Source organism: Adiantum capillus-veneris, chromosome 20 (assembly GCF_014529385.1).
Source record: "Adiantum capillus-veneris isolate H3 chromosome 20, ASM1452938v2, whole genome shotgun sequence".
Lineage (NCBI taxonomy): Eukaryota > Viridiplantae > Streptophyta > Polypodiopsida > Polypodiales > Pteridaceae > Adiantum > Adiantum capillus-veneris.
The window spans coordinates 16,006,311-16,021,242 of record NC_140950.1 but is presented as its reverse complement, the minus strand read 5'-3'; positions in this window follow the sequence as shown (position 1 = coordinate 16,021,242).

Here is a 14,932-nt window from a genome sequence, read left to right as displayed (position 1 = left end):
ATGATCTGTGTCCATCGGCCATTTGCACTTGTTGTAGAGACTCTGTGACATTATGTTTATTTCTGAACCATGGTCAATCAAGGCAACAAATGGCTCTTCAAGATCACCTACCTTGACCAAAGTTTCTGTAGTAGCCCTTGCCTAGTGACTTCGTGAATAGTAGCTCCTAGGAATATCGTCAACTTCTTCATCATCATTTGAGAAATGCACTTGCTTCACTCTCCCACTAGATTGGTAGCATCCTACCACAGCTCCATCATTCTCCTTATTTTGCAGTTACATCCCTTGTGTCTTTGAGGTTTCCGCTTCAACCTGTGGACGTGAAACTTCAGCAAGGGTTTGCCTCTTCCTCTTGATGATGTCAATGATCTCCTCATGGAATTCACGCTGTGCAATGCCAAGAACTTCTCCCAGAGTAAACTCAATCTTGCTATTCAAGATCCTTTCCTCCAAGACTTTCTTTAAATCTGTAGCAACCTCAATATCAAATTGTAGTTTATAAGTGGGGCCTTTTGTCTTACCTTTTGTTGGCTCTTTCTTCTTTCATGTTGTAGACTCCTCCATGAGTACTTCAGGTGGAGATGCTCCTTGTGTTGAGGGTGTTTGAGAAGGCATTGAGTCGCTTCTTCCCCCACTTCTAGAAGCTCTTTTTGATGGTCCTTCATCAGCATTCTCACGTCTGCGCTTCTCTTCTACAATTGTCTCATTTTGTTGGCATTTTGTAATGTAGGCATGCACTGACAATGAGTCCACCGGATCATTCCATCCTGTTTCTAGACGTATGCAATCACCTGCTTCATGTAGAATATCTTTTGTAAGCTTTCCCTTTTTAGCTAATTGCATGACATTTGGCCAAATTTGACCATGATGGTCACTCACCTCTTCATCACAAAAATGTTCAATTTTTACTCCATAAGTAGTTGCCTCAACTGAAGAGGTGGCATGCTTGGTTGCCATATCTTCAACTAAGGTTTGCATTCCCCCCTTCCCAAAGTTAGTTCTCAAGGGTAGACCTGTCTCTCTTAAGTGGATTTTACCATCCTTAAAAAAGACAACATCTTTTGACAAAGCATCACTAAAATCATCACAATCCCTTCTTACATGGTCTGTACTATCACACCAAATACATCTATTAACAAACCCTTCTTTGGGCTGTTGTCTTTGCCTAGGAAGTGGCCCTGATGGTTGGCCTTTTTCTTCAAGCTTTGCAAACTTCACCTTCAAGTCACGCATTCCCTTCACAAGCTCATCTAGCATGGACTCATCAAACTTAGGAGAGATAAAAGTAGGCTTTACCATTTTGTCAGAAGTTGAGGTGGAAGGACTTGTAGTGTTTACTACCATCTTGTCCCTTCTTCTTTGTCGTTTTGCAAGCAGTGAGACAGCACCTTCAACCTCATTCCAGTCGGTCTTTAGTCCTTGCTCAGCATCTTTATCTTCAAGAAGAAGCTCCAAATTTTCTTGAAACTCTTTACCTGCAGCTTGTAAGAAAAGATCTGTCTTCTCTGCATCTAGTGTGGCCCTTTCTGTCCTAGTGAGTTGTGCATAGCGCCGCTCAAATTCCCTAAGTAGCTCTGTTATTGATAGTCCTTGCTTTGGCTTGACTACCCATTCTAAGAATGTCCTTTTGGTCACTCTCTCCGAGTCCTCCATGAAATATTCCTCCTTTAAAGCTACTTTGAGTTCTTCCCAATTTCTCCCATGCCCATCTTTAATTGCCCTAACATGCTCCCTAATTTCTGGAGCAACAACTAGCTCAAAGCTTTGAATCATCTCACCTTCTGACACGCGATGCAGCTCCATCTCCTTCACATACTCGCATAGGTACTTGGTTACATCTTTGCCATTGAACTGATCCATTCTGTTGACAACCGCTTGTATGGCCTTCGTTGCTGAAATCTCCCTTCTTTCAGTAGCATGTTGTTGTTGCATGAACATTGCAAATGCTTGAAACATTTGCATTGTTGCTGGGTCAAAATGCATACCCTGTTGCTCAACATGATCACCCATGGTTACCCACAAACTCTCACCCTAGCAGATTTGCGTCGAGTTCACCAAAAATATGTTGAGAAATTAGCGGTCTTGCCAGGAAAGCACCGGGCTTATGGCTGTGAGAGTTTGTGAGAGAACTCAACAAAAACTATATGAAGGAGTTAAACCATGGATGCCATGAAGACTAGGGTTTGGAAAGAAGTGCAATCAAAGAAGACTCACTCTTTCTCTCTTGCACTCACACACACAAAGAAAGAACACAAAAGAGAATGTCAAAACAATACGAAAATGAAAACATCAAGGCTATGGTCATATCGTATCATAGGTAATATGAAAGGGTTAATAGATGAGTTAATGGCATTCAATCTTGACTGACCAAATAGGCTACGAATTGTTCTTTGGAATTGTAGTTTTGTGCTTACCATCATATATATATTTTGTCTAGTGATTGGGATTAATTGTGTGTACAAATCCTCTAAGTTCATAACAAGATAACTACGCTTACGTCAAAATAAAATTTATAGTCTATGAGAGGTAGTATGATGGGATCCGGTGATAGAAGTATTTCATTAAGCCTTTCTGGGCCAAAGAGAAACACTATACGTTGTTGAAAGTGTATTTTTCGGCTAATCCATACGTTAATTCTAATAGATCGTACATAGTGAAAGCGATAGAAATGATCATCATGTGGGTTATTCATCTAGGATAGTATGTGAGAAATGTAGATATGAGAGAAGTGAAGAGATGAGAAGTTTCCCTTCCAAGCCCTATTCTTGCCCGTAGGCAATAAGGATACTGCGAGGAGAGATGTACCTGTAGAAAAGAGAACCTAGAATTTGCAGAGAGGATGAATTACTACGAATGAGAGAGATAGGTTTGGTTAAGGAGATGAGATTAGATATATATATATATATATATATATATATATATATATATATATATATATATATAGGTGTGTGTGTGTGTGTGTGTGTGTGTGTGTGTGTCGTATTAGAGATGAAAAAGAAAACAACAAGAAATCAAGAAAACATCAATGTAGAACACATCTTACTTGACAAACCCTTCGGCACCATTATTGATGGAGAGAGAAGAAGAGGGGAGCACTCCACTTTGATTGATACGCCAAGTACAACACCTTCTTTGATTAGAGTTGATCTTCCAAGGATAGCGTACAAGAATGGCTAGTCTTCCTCTAGGAGAAAGTGTAAGCTTGGGCTTATGTTAATGGGGCTAAGTACAATTAGGCATTACTACTCACTCCCTCAAGAATTCCTCTCATCAATGGCTTGAATGCTTGAGTTCTTTTCAAGGAAGAAGAGGTTCCCTTTTATAGGTGAAGGGAACCCCCAAGGGTTTACACAAGAAGAGATGAGCCAGTGTGAATAGGAATTGGAAAAGTTGGAAATGAGATGTCCCTGCATGATATGGGCAGACTGGGGTCCAGTATTTTGATCATATCTCCTCAACGGTGGCTCCAAATAAAAAAGTAAAAATATGGGCAGAAACTTCAGCTCATTAGCTACGATTTTCATTTTAAAATCATTTTCCAATTCGGATTGGAACCTTGTGTAAAAAATTCATCAAAATAGGGTCCATTTCTGGCAGGGTCCATTTCTGGCAGCGAAAGTCTTCCTGTGGTCCCCTTAGCTTAGACTTTCATTTAATTCCAAAGGACACCTCATGCCATATGAAAGCATGACATTGCTCCTTGACAAAGTTTTGTAATCATGTTTGCAATAATGCATTAAAATAAGTGTATCTTTGAAATCATGCCACCTAGTGTCCCACTAGGATTTGATTCCCTCCTAGTAGCTATTTAAAAAGAAATATAAGAAAAGTATAAAAAATATATAGAATATATATATATTGGAGTTTACCCTAGATATAGGATCTAGCTAGGGTGTGAGATGATAATGAGATAGTAGAAATAAAGAATCAATTCTTTTTGCCCCAAGTTAAAGAGGCAGAGCTATTGAGCTTTTCCCATAGTATTTTCTGATGGTAAAGTAAGGATAGGTTACCCTTGAGAAAAATAATAGGATGAGATAGAAGGCTTAATATTATACTTAAATATGCATATGTATATTATAGGAAAGATAATTATGTATCTAAAAAGTTACAAGATAGATCTTGTAGCATGCGTTCCCACTATGTACGTGTCACAGCACGACAGCGTAGTATGTCTTTAGCTTGATTTAGGACTCCAAACCAATTTATGAGCACACCCCTATGATCAGCACATCAAGAAGAAGTTGGGGTGAAAATTTCAAGTCATTCTAAGCAAAAAGACATCCTACGCGTAGGATGTCTCAAGGCCATTTTTGGGTCCAAATCAACCTCTGAGCATACCATTGTGTTGCTGGACTTAAGGGGAGTCTCTGGACCAAATTTTGTTAAATTCTGAGCATATAGACATCCTACGCGTAGGATGTCTCTAGGCTAGTTTTAGGGTCCAACTGTACTTTTGACCATACAGGAGTGTTCACAGTGTCACAGAGATCCCAAATCTTCTTTCAAAATTGAATTTGGACTCATTTTGACCATTCTAAACTGCATTTCACTGTTTTGGCCATAACTTTCACAAACGGTATCGGATCGGAAAAGTTTTTATATCAAAACGTAGCTTGAGAGCGACTCTACAGATCTTAGAGCAAAACTTGAACTAAATGTATGCCGATGGCAACCATTTAGTTCAACTTTGAAAAAAACATCGTTTAAGGCCTCAAAATGCATCGGAAGTCAAGAGTGTCTAAAACCGACAGTTCGAAAGAATTGTGAGAAAACGATCACGGTTTTGAAGACTGCTAAGTTAGCAGATTGGTCACCCGTTGGAAGGTGCTCAAGGAACAAGTGTGGCCGTCAAATGTACATCAAGGATTTTTGCATTCATTGTGAAAACGTTTTCCAGTTAAATAGAATTTTGTAGATTGTGTGCTAAAGTGAACACAGGTTAGCTCGGCTCAAGAATCGCTATAAAGGAAGAAGTCGTTGCACTATAGTGGTAAGTTGCATAATTTATCATAGTGCTTCCACTAGATCGATGCCTGCTAAAAAGCTCTAGGAAAAGCAAGCATTCAGACAAGACAGTATCAGTCTCGGCAAGCAAGGGAGCTAAGAAGTTCAAGCAGTGCAAGCAAAGCCCAATTCAAAAAACTCAGAGATTAAGACATTAACAAAAGCTGAAGAACCTCAAGCGAAAAAGATCGACACAAGGGTGCTAATAATTTTTATTAGCATTGAGGCAAGAAATTAGAGCTATCACTGAACAGGTACAACAAGGGAGTCAAGACAAACGCAATGGCGTCTCAAAGGAATCAGACCAGTCAGGAAGAAGCTTCAAGTACATCCACAGAAATTACAAGAGAGCAAATTTGGATCTATCTGATTGGCCACTACAAAGGGCTGCCATGCTATGAGGATGTCAATCGGAATTTGTACATTAAGACAAAGAAAGATACAGAGGAAACTTGGACATCTCAATATGTGGAAGTTGAAACAACGAAGAATGTACTACACCCACATCGAGATTTCATGGAAGACTGTCTGGGATCAATTTACATGAGGCACGGAAAATACATCGACAATGAGATAGAAATGTTGTACAAGGATCAACTTACAGAACTCTACGCATATCCTCCAAGTATTTTTCTGTACAAAGCACAAGATGGAAAACGGAAAATTGGTACCCTCTATGGAGACGAAGACGGTCGATACTAGAGGGCTGTCACAAGTCAGGAAGTTCCTGTAGAAAACAATCATTACTTTATAGCAGAAGCATTTGACTCGAGAGGAGAAGACTACATGTCTAAAGGTGGAAATGTATACCATCTCGTCATGGGTTTACCTCTAACTACGCACTTGGAAGAGTTAACAACTACAGCAGTCACTGCACAAATGGGTGGCACAACACAAGGCACAACATGGAAAGACACGGTACAAGTCTCGTGCACTGCACCAGCACAAGACAAAGCACAAACACACCAAATTGCACAAACAGGGAATACGTCGGAAGTATCACCTATGAAGATAGCACAACTTCAAAAAGAACTAGCTCGGTCTCAAGAGCTACTTAACAGAGCACAAGAAGTCATATCATCAGGCATTGAATAGATGCCAACATCAGATATGGAACCCTCTAGGATAGGGGGAGTTCAAACTCAACAAAGAGACCCTATATCTTCAAGCGTGGGATTAAGAAGTCCAGCTTTACAAGAAGCAGTGTCCTTTTCAGGAGTCCAAGTGGAATTTCAAGAAGCATTGGAAGATGCCGAGCCGGAGGAGAGACCACTGGAAATTCACAATGCCCAATGTAGAAGGTCAGGTCAAGACGTCATTGTGGTCGACAAATACGACAAGCACTATGAAATAGCCGATGTAAAAAATATGGATGAGTTTAGCAATTGTGGGCAACCTGTAAGTCACATACTTGGACCCCGTCCAAAAGCACCATCAAGGGAAACTGAAAACAAAAATTCGGTTCGACCTTCACCCTCGGTGCAGAACTCGCCAAAATCAACTCGGAAACATAGCCCTAAGGCTATGCAGAAGCCCCACGTCAAAGACCATATACTGATGGAAGAATTAGCATTACAACTGCTAGAAAGCATGGATAGTGATCTAATCTTGTATGCAAGCAATAATGGAAGCTATTTTCAGCTTCTCAAGGACAAGACGATGAAGGATAAAGAGACAAAGCCAGTGGATACACCTAAATCAGTCATAATCTACAGGTTCATGCATGCAAAGAAGAGGTCATATCTGTATCGAGATACCACAGGAAACCATTATCAGCAGTATTATGGAGAGCTACCTCGTCCAAAGGGTGCACATGTTGAGATAACAACATATTGCGACCAATGTGCCATTGGTCATTTAGTGAAGGACTGCCCAACAAAGCTCCACATGGAAAAGAAGAAGCATCAAGCCAAAAGCAAAGTTCAGACAGTGACAACAAGGGAACGGAAGAAAGAATCCCCAACAAGATCTCCAAAAAAGAAGCAGATCTTATCGCAGAGCACAAAAGATAGGCTCAAGACACAGTTGCTTCAAGTCAAGGGTGTCAACGACATTATCATAGAGAATCAGGCTTTCAAAAAAGATCAATTGAATCAACTGATTCAAGATCGTTTAAGGAACCTCGGTGAGGACAAGTCAAAGCATCCACAAGGTGATGAAGATGAAGCTCGTAGTTCAAGGTTCGAGAGCAAAAGAAGCCAAGATTCTGACGATAGTGAGCCAACACAAAAAGAGGTGGCAGAGGTAACAAAAAATCTTAGTGCCATGTCACAAGTGGAAGACATGCAAATAGAATCAATGGATGAAGCTGAAATTCTACCAAATAAATTCTCTACTATGGACTCTTCATTGGTGATTGAACAAATCAAAGAGTATGAGAAGCTAAAAGAAGATGTAACTGAAGACATAGAATGCACAGAAGAACAGGAAATGACTGAGTCCAAGATTGACTACCAAGGACAAGCAATACAGGATATGAATGAATATTTTCGAGAAGAGACTCTACAAAAACCCATGGACCAATGGAAATTAAAAGCCACGGCGACCATTGCATCAGAAGAAGAGAGTCGACCTCAACATCCTGCTACACAAGCTTCAAAACATTTCCAAGAAGAAAAGTCACCATCGAAGGACCTTCAAGTGCTAGAAGAAGTAAATAGTGACAGAGAGCTTCTGAAATCAAGAATCAAGGCGTCACAGTCAGAAACTAGCAATGAACACCAACAAGCAACTACAGCAGAAGATAGTAAGCACTTGGGACATGCTACAACCAGTCAAATGACAAAGAAGTTCAACATACAAGAGGATGACAAAGCCTTCAAAGCACAAAAGTCCAAGAAAAGTACTGAAAGCAACGAGGACATCAGCTACTTGGAAGCCAACAAGAAGATTAAATTCTTGTTGGATGTGTATGAGGAACTGAAATTCAACTTTACAGCAGAGAAAGATTGCACTGCCACGACTAATGTCATGTCTTATGGGTTGTGGTTACTTCTAGGTAAGCCAAAACTATATGAAATTCAGGTACATGTTCCTATATCACATGGAATAGCCGTCACAAGTTTAGGGATTGCGAAAGCTACCCTTACACTACAGTCAAAGGTAATCAAAGACAAATTCCTAGTGGTGGATTCCTCCAAAATGAGTACACATTTGATTTTGTCCAATCACTGGGCAAAAACATTGGCAGAAGAACGTGAATTTTCAACAATGGTCATCACGACTAGCTCTCAAGAAAGCCAGCCTACGACCGCTCTAAGATTATCGGCTTCCGACAAAGGCAAAGCCAAAATGAGCCCACAAATGTCCTACCAAGAGAAGCAGCCCCTTAAATCAGAGTCTTCGGTCCAACCCACTCAGGTTCAAGACAATGCTTCTATATCAACGGTCAATACACTTCCATGCCCAAGGCAGACTCCAAAGAAAGTTTTTCAACCAAAATACCCTACACTGCGAGATCATCGTCGACAAAAATCTTCAAAGGTCTACATCAAAGCTAAAGAAATCAAGGTCAAGGACCCAATATGGGTAAATGAGCCTAGCCAATTGATGAAAGGTAAAAACATGGGATGGATAGCCTCCCACTACAGCTTAGCAGAGCAAGGCTATTATGAGGGTCAAAAGAATCTTTGGTTACCAAAACCACAGACCTCGGCTTATGTGGTGGATAAAGGTTTCAAAAAGCGCAACAAAGCTCATATTTATATCGCCAAAGGAGACCAACCAACCAAGCTCGCCAAAGGGATACAAGATGGGTTTGTCAGAATAGGCGTTTGTCGTTGTCGGCCATAATGTGCATCCGTTAGCCAGATAGGGATCTGCTTGTGGTAGGGTTGCAACTTTAGTTGGAGTGGTTGCTTGAGTTAGGTTAAACTCGTTAAGATATACATTTGGCCATTTATGTGAAGGAATGGTGTACTAAAGTTGTTGTAGGATTGTTTCGTGACGACCTTTTGCCATCCATCGGAATTTGAATTACTTGTGGTTGAAGGTGATATCGGTTGCAATCTGTCCAGAATATCATTGCCAATGATCATATCATAACTTGGCTGAGAACAGAGATAGGCAAAGATAGGCATTTTGGCTTCTCCAAGCAGTAGCCATAAGTTGACCCAATTTTTTATCAGCTCTTCAGATTTGTTAGCACATTTGATCAAAAATGATTCGTCTAGTTTCTCCTAGTACTTTTCAAGAACAAACCTTTCATTTAGGAGAGTCAAACTGGCTCCTATATCTAATATAGCATTGAGAGAATTCTAAAATTTTGTATTCAGAATTATTGTAATGGAGACTCCTTTTTGTGGTACGAGATTGTTAGCTCAAATTATAGGTTCCTGGATTTCTTTTTGTTGTGAAGAGATGAACTCTTTTACCTGTTTGGCAATATTTGTAAGGCTTTGATGATTATTCATAATTAACCTTGTGTTGTGACACATGGTGGTTTGGATGTCGTCAATATATTCTAGAAGTTTGTCAAGTTTAGAGAGAACTAAAGTTGAGTATCCAAAGGTTTCTGGTTGGGCGTTTGTTGGGTAGAACCATAATGGTTGCTTATCTTTTCTATTGCTGTGGATAGATGATTCTTCTAAGGTTTTCTAATATGTGTGTGTGTGTGTGTGTGTGTGTGTGTGTGTGTGTGTGTGTGTGTGTGTGTGTGTGTGTGTGTGTGTGTGTGTGTGTGTGTGTGTGTGTGTGTGTGTGTGTGTGTGTGTGTGTGTGTGTGTGTGTGTGTATTAAAGTGCTCAATTGAGCTTGAATTGCATCAATCCCAAAAGGTTACAAACATCCTTGGCATATTATTTGCACATGTTTTCCAAGAGAAAAACTATCAAAGGGGGCAAGTCCCCCCCAACTAACCTTACTTGTGCAGCTTACAGTTTGGTTCCTAATACAACAGAGTTTCCACTAGCATGTTTCCAAAAAAGCATTTGTGTCAAGAGGATCACACTTCTTCAAAAAAAAGTAAAACATTTCTAGACTTCCAAATAGCTCTCAAAACATTAGGTCTTACTATGCATAAATCAGAAGATCCAAATTTTCAATGAGCCTGGAGCCCACAGCAAGGTCGCTTCTAAAGAAGGGAGTTCTCAAGTGTGTGAAAACCCTTGTGCAGATTATGCTTGTGAAGGTTCTTATTCTCAAACATCCCCAAAATAGGTGCATCATGAGGGATTCATTCGGGTGCTTGCCTTCTGACACATGTACCTCAAACGACTATACTTCTAGCTTTGACTTTATGTCCATTTGGGATGAGATCAAAAAGAACTCTCTAGAGGAAGACTTTGCCTCTCTCTTCACATTTGGCCTTCCAGATGTTTCCAACAACTTGACCCCATTTGCTTGCAGCCCACTTTGTGGACCAGATCCTGTTGAGGTGTTCGACCCACACCTCTAAAGAGTAGAGCTTTTCATAGATTGTTTTTGTCTTGGGTGAGTAGAACAGTCTTTCTCTAGGCCATTTCCACGCTTTCCAATCAAGCAGTGTGGATCACCGAAGATGTGGAGCAGGGAGGAAGGGTAAGGTTTGAAATCTTTTCCCCAACCGATGAGGACTTCTTCTTGGAGCGAGAGATTGTTGCAGATCTTCAGATGCTCCAAGGAATTCCAATCCCATTTTTGATAATTCCACAAAGAATCTAAGGTGTCCAAGCCCTTGTTGTTAAGATTCCTCGATAATTCAACCCAATGGTTACAAAGGCCCAAGCCTTCCACTATGGGACCCCATGGAGACCAATGCCTAGCCATACCTTTCTAGTACCTAATCTCTTCCTTCCACTCGAGAGCACATGCGTTGAGGATATGTCTAATTAGCTTGCCCCCCCCCCCCCCCCCCCCCGGGGTGTCGCTCCCTTCTCTCTAACTCTTTAGCAATTCACATGCAACTTAGGACATGGTCAGGCAAAGCATAGTTATCAATAGCATCTTACTGATACAACTATGCTAAAATCGGCATAGTTACAAAAATCCTTGCATAGAAGACAAATAATTGGTGCACGTGTGATCATGCATTGGGTGACAACCACCTTATGTGATTTTTTGACTTTGATTCTATTTTTCCAAAGATGTGAACGCAATGAGAGATTTTTTTATTTTTTATTTGCCATACTCTCAATTATGAGGGGATGAGTTACATTAACCAAAAGAGGAATGTACAATAATCCTCAAGCACGATGGATGCCTTGAGGAACCAGATATACAAAACTAGGCTACACAATCCTTGAGTAATGAGAGCTACAGTTTAGAGAGTTACATTTTGGAATCTAGTGGAGCCAGACTCAAGAGGGAAAAGATTGTTGGACTCCAGTCATCAGAGTTTTTATGTTTTCCGTTAGCAATGATCACTTTCCTACTTTCTTGAGTAATTTCTTTGAAGGTCATTGAGAGGTCTTTATCAAAGACCTATTGGTTTCTAACCTTCCACATGTGTCTGAAGTAGCAAAAGTAGTAAATTTGAATGCAGATTAGGATGGCTTCATTCTTCCACACCTCACCTCCCAAGAGTATTCCGTTCTTGAGGAATGGAATCTTGCCCAAGATTAGGTCGTTCTTGAGGAATGAGTCTTTTATATCCCGTTACATAATATTTCCTGTTAGGCCTCTCATATTGGGATAGATTTGGCAACAAGAACACATGTCAAGCCCCTACCCATATTGCCCTCATGATGTGCCTAAATCCTATTGGATAGTCCTTAAAGAGGTCCAAAAAGAATTTAGTTCAATTAAATAATTATCCAAGCAATATTCAAGCCCTCTCTCCTAAAGGGGTAAGGAGGACACTTGTCCAAATGCTATCCTTGTTGCTTGATATAACTAAAGCATCTGATTGGCTAGGCTTGTGGAGATCCAATCAAGTCCAAGCTTGAGCTATAAGGGGGGGGCCAACCCAAGCAAGAAGGGGGTGTGCTTGTTGATATACACCCTCTCCCACACTCACACACTCTCTAATTCTCTCCTTGTGTGAAGAGCAAAAGCTATTGGTTTCTCTTTTCTTGCTTAAGAAGAGAGGTCCTTAAGTTGTTCATGAAAGGCTGGACATGTTCATTGCAAGAGAGTAAGTGGGACAGGATCTATTATCTTGGTTGAAAAGGACTTAGTTCGAGGTACATTTTTGGGAACTATAGACTTGATAACGGAGTCTTTCGGGGCTTGCCTTTGGCTTAACTATTATTTAGCTACTAGCAAGCTCAACATGAACCATAATCAACCAAGCAATGTTAGATCCTCTCCATATCTTTGCAATCAATAGTCTCTAAACCACGGGTGTGGCTGCTTGAGAGCTAATTTTCAAAAGTAAAGAAGAGTAACGACTAAGGTTTTTGAGGGTACCAAAGCACAAAGTAGCATATACGTAAGTTTAATTAGCATGGCAGACAATAATAAAGAGACTAGAATGAATGTTGACGACTTTGATTTTTCACATGAAGGTGCTACTGATGCCTCCATGTTTGTGAATTATTTTGTCACTAGGCTGCAACAAGCTATGAACAACCCTGTCCTACAAGCCGAAGTTGCCCAACAACTTTGCAACTATGAAACTCTTCATGCTCCCCAAGATGAGAGAGAGCCTAGGAAGCCTCATAATGAGACCTCCAAAAGAAGATTCTCTCCGGTGCGAGAAGAAGAAGAAGAAGAAACCACTGAAAAGGAAAGAAGCAATTCTCCAAGTTACATTGAGGATGTGGCTCCACGAAGACGGCGGTCTCAACGGTCCCCAACTCCTCCCAAGAGGAAACTATTGCCGCATAGTCCTTCTCCTCATTATCCTAACAAGAAAGGGAGGAACCAAAGGAAGAAAAAGGTGAAAAAGAGGTCACCCTCTTCTCCATCTTCCTCCTCTTCCAATGAAAGTGGCTATTCTTCTAGAGAATACAAGAGAAGAGGACATCGCAAATCCTACGCTGCTTGGAAAAGGTCCTACAAGCTTAAGAAGTTCAAGGAGCGAGGAAGGAGCATCTCTTTTCTCACCTATGATGGCAGCTTTGGTGCTACGGACAAAGTCTTGGCCTTTATCCAGCAATTCGATGCAGCCTTTGAAGATCAGGGCTTCACAGAATCCTTTAAGCTACGTCATGTAGCTATGCACTCCAAAAGTGTGCCCGACAATGGTGGGCTAGCCTCCGTGGCAATGGTGAAGCTCCAAAGTTATGGAAAACTCTACGAGTTTCCATCATGAAGCAATTTCTTGCAAGCAATGCCAAAGATAAAGTGCTCACTGAATGGCGAAGCTTGAAGCTACTTTCCAACAAGTCTACCCACAAGTATGTGGACAAGTTTTGGAATTTACATCTCAAGGCTACATTCTTCCAAAAGATAGACTTCGTTGAGCAAAAACAACAATTTTGTGCGGGATTACCTGAAGAAATGGCCGAGTATGTCAACTCTCAAAGGCCTAGGACCATCATCGAAGTCATCCACCACACTATGATTGCTTCGCGCATCAATTTCCAACAAGGGGCTAAAAGGAATGCTAAGCCTAGAAAACAAAGAACAAAATGAATCAAGAGGGAGAACAATGTTCAAAACTCTTCCCAAGGTAATTCAAACAACAACAGCAACAAGACCAAGGAGAAAGAAATTTACAAAGGTAAAAATAAACTCTCTCCTGCGGAGCTAGAGGCTTTTTGCAAGGATCAAATAAGCGCCTCCCTTTGTGAGTCCTATGGTGCGTCGGAAAAAAAAAAGATTTAAGTGTTGAACCAATCCCAAACAAAGTTGAAATGAATTTTGTAGTTCATGAAAAGGCGTGAGCCAACGAGGTACCCCTTCTAATAGCTAGTATGCATGACCCAAGGGCCACAACTAGAACCACTTATTGTAGCCACCTTCAGCAAGGTAAAATAACAAGCCAATGGCAACGGGCACGTGCATCTTCCATGCGCGGGCAAATCGTGGAGCCTACGTACAGTGGTAATGCATTGGCAGGGTTGTATGCATCCGTTCTTGAGAAGCTGCAACGCAAACTATCACTAAGATTTGGAACCTTGATGAGGTCTATTGGAACCTTGATGAGGTACTTATACTTGTGTCGTCTGTAGCCCTGAAGGCTGGAGTCAGGTTTTCAAGAACACGAGCAACCCCTTCCTGTCTTTGATCTCTCACATACGTACTAGGTTGGTGCGTGCACGACGACTTAGTCTCTCAGGCTCTCTCACAAGAAGTTTTCGACAAATTCTCACAATAATTCCCACATTGTGAGTTACCTCAACATCATGAGCTTCTGTGAGGGAGGCACTGCATAACTAGCTAGGTACGATTGGAGGTAGGGGACCGTTGAGCCCCCTTCCTGTCTTTGATCTCTCACACACGTACTAGGTTGGTGCGTGCACGGTGACTCAGGCTCTCACAAGAAGTTTTGGACAAATTCCCACATTGTGACTTACCTCAACATCATGAGCTTCTGTGAGGGAGGCATTGCATACCTAGCTAAGTATGATTGGGGGCAGGGGACCGCTGGGTCCCCTTCCTGTCTTTGATCTCTCATGTACGTACTAGGTTGGTGCGTGCACGACAACTCATGCTCTCTCACAAGAAGTTTTGGACAAATTCTCACAATAATTCCCACATTGTGACTTACCTCAACATCATGAGCTTCTCTGAGGGAGGCACTACATACCTAGCTAGGTATGATTGGAAGCAGAGGACCGTCGGGCCAGTGGTTCCCTGCCTCCAATCGTACCTAGCTAGGTATGTGGTGCCTCTCGAGCAGAAGCTCATGATGCTATGCATCGTATGAAAAACATTGAAAAAGACTCTGTTTTCCTACATGAGAAAATTTCTACATCTTCTTGTGTCTGAGCCGATGATATTGAAGTTGCATGCAGTAGCTCTCTCGGATGCCATGGATGGCAGTTAGAGCTATAATAAACTCTAAAAGAAATTTGTCACAAGCATGCGGAATTTGGTCCCTTGAAAGCACCTTTTCTAG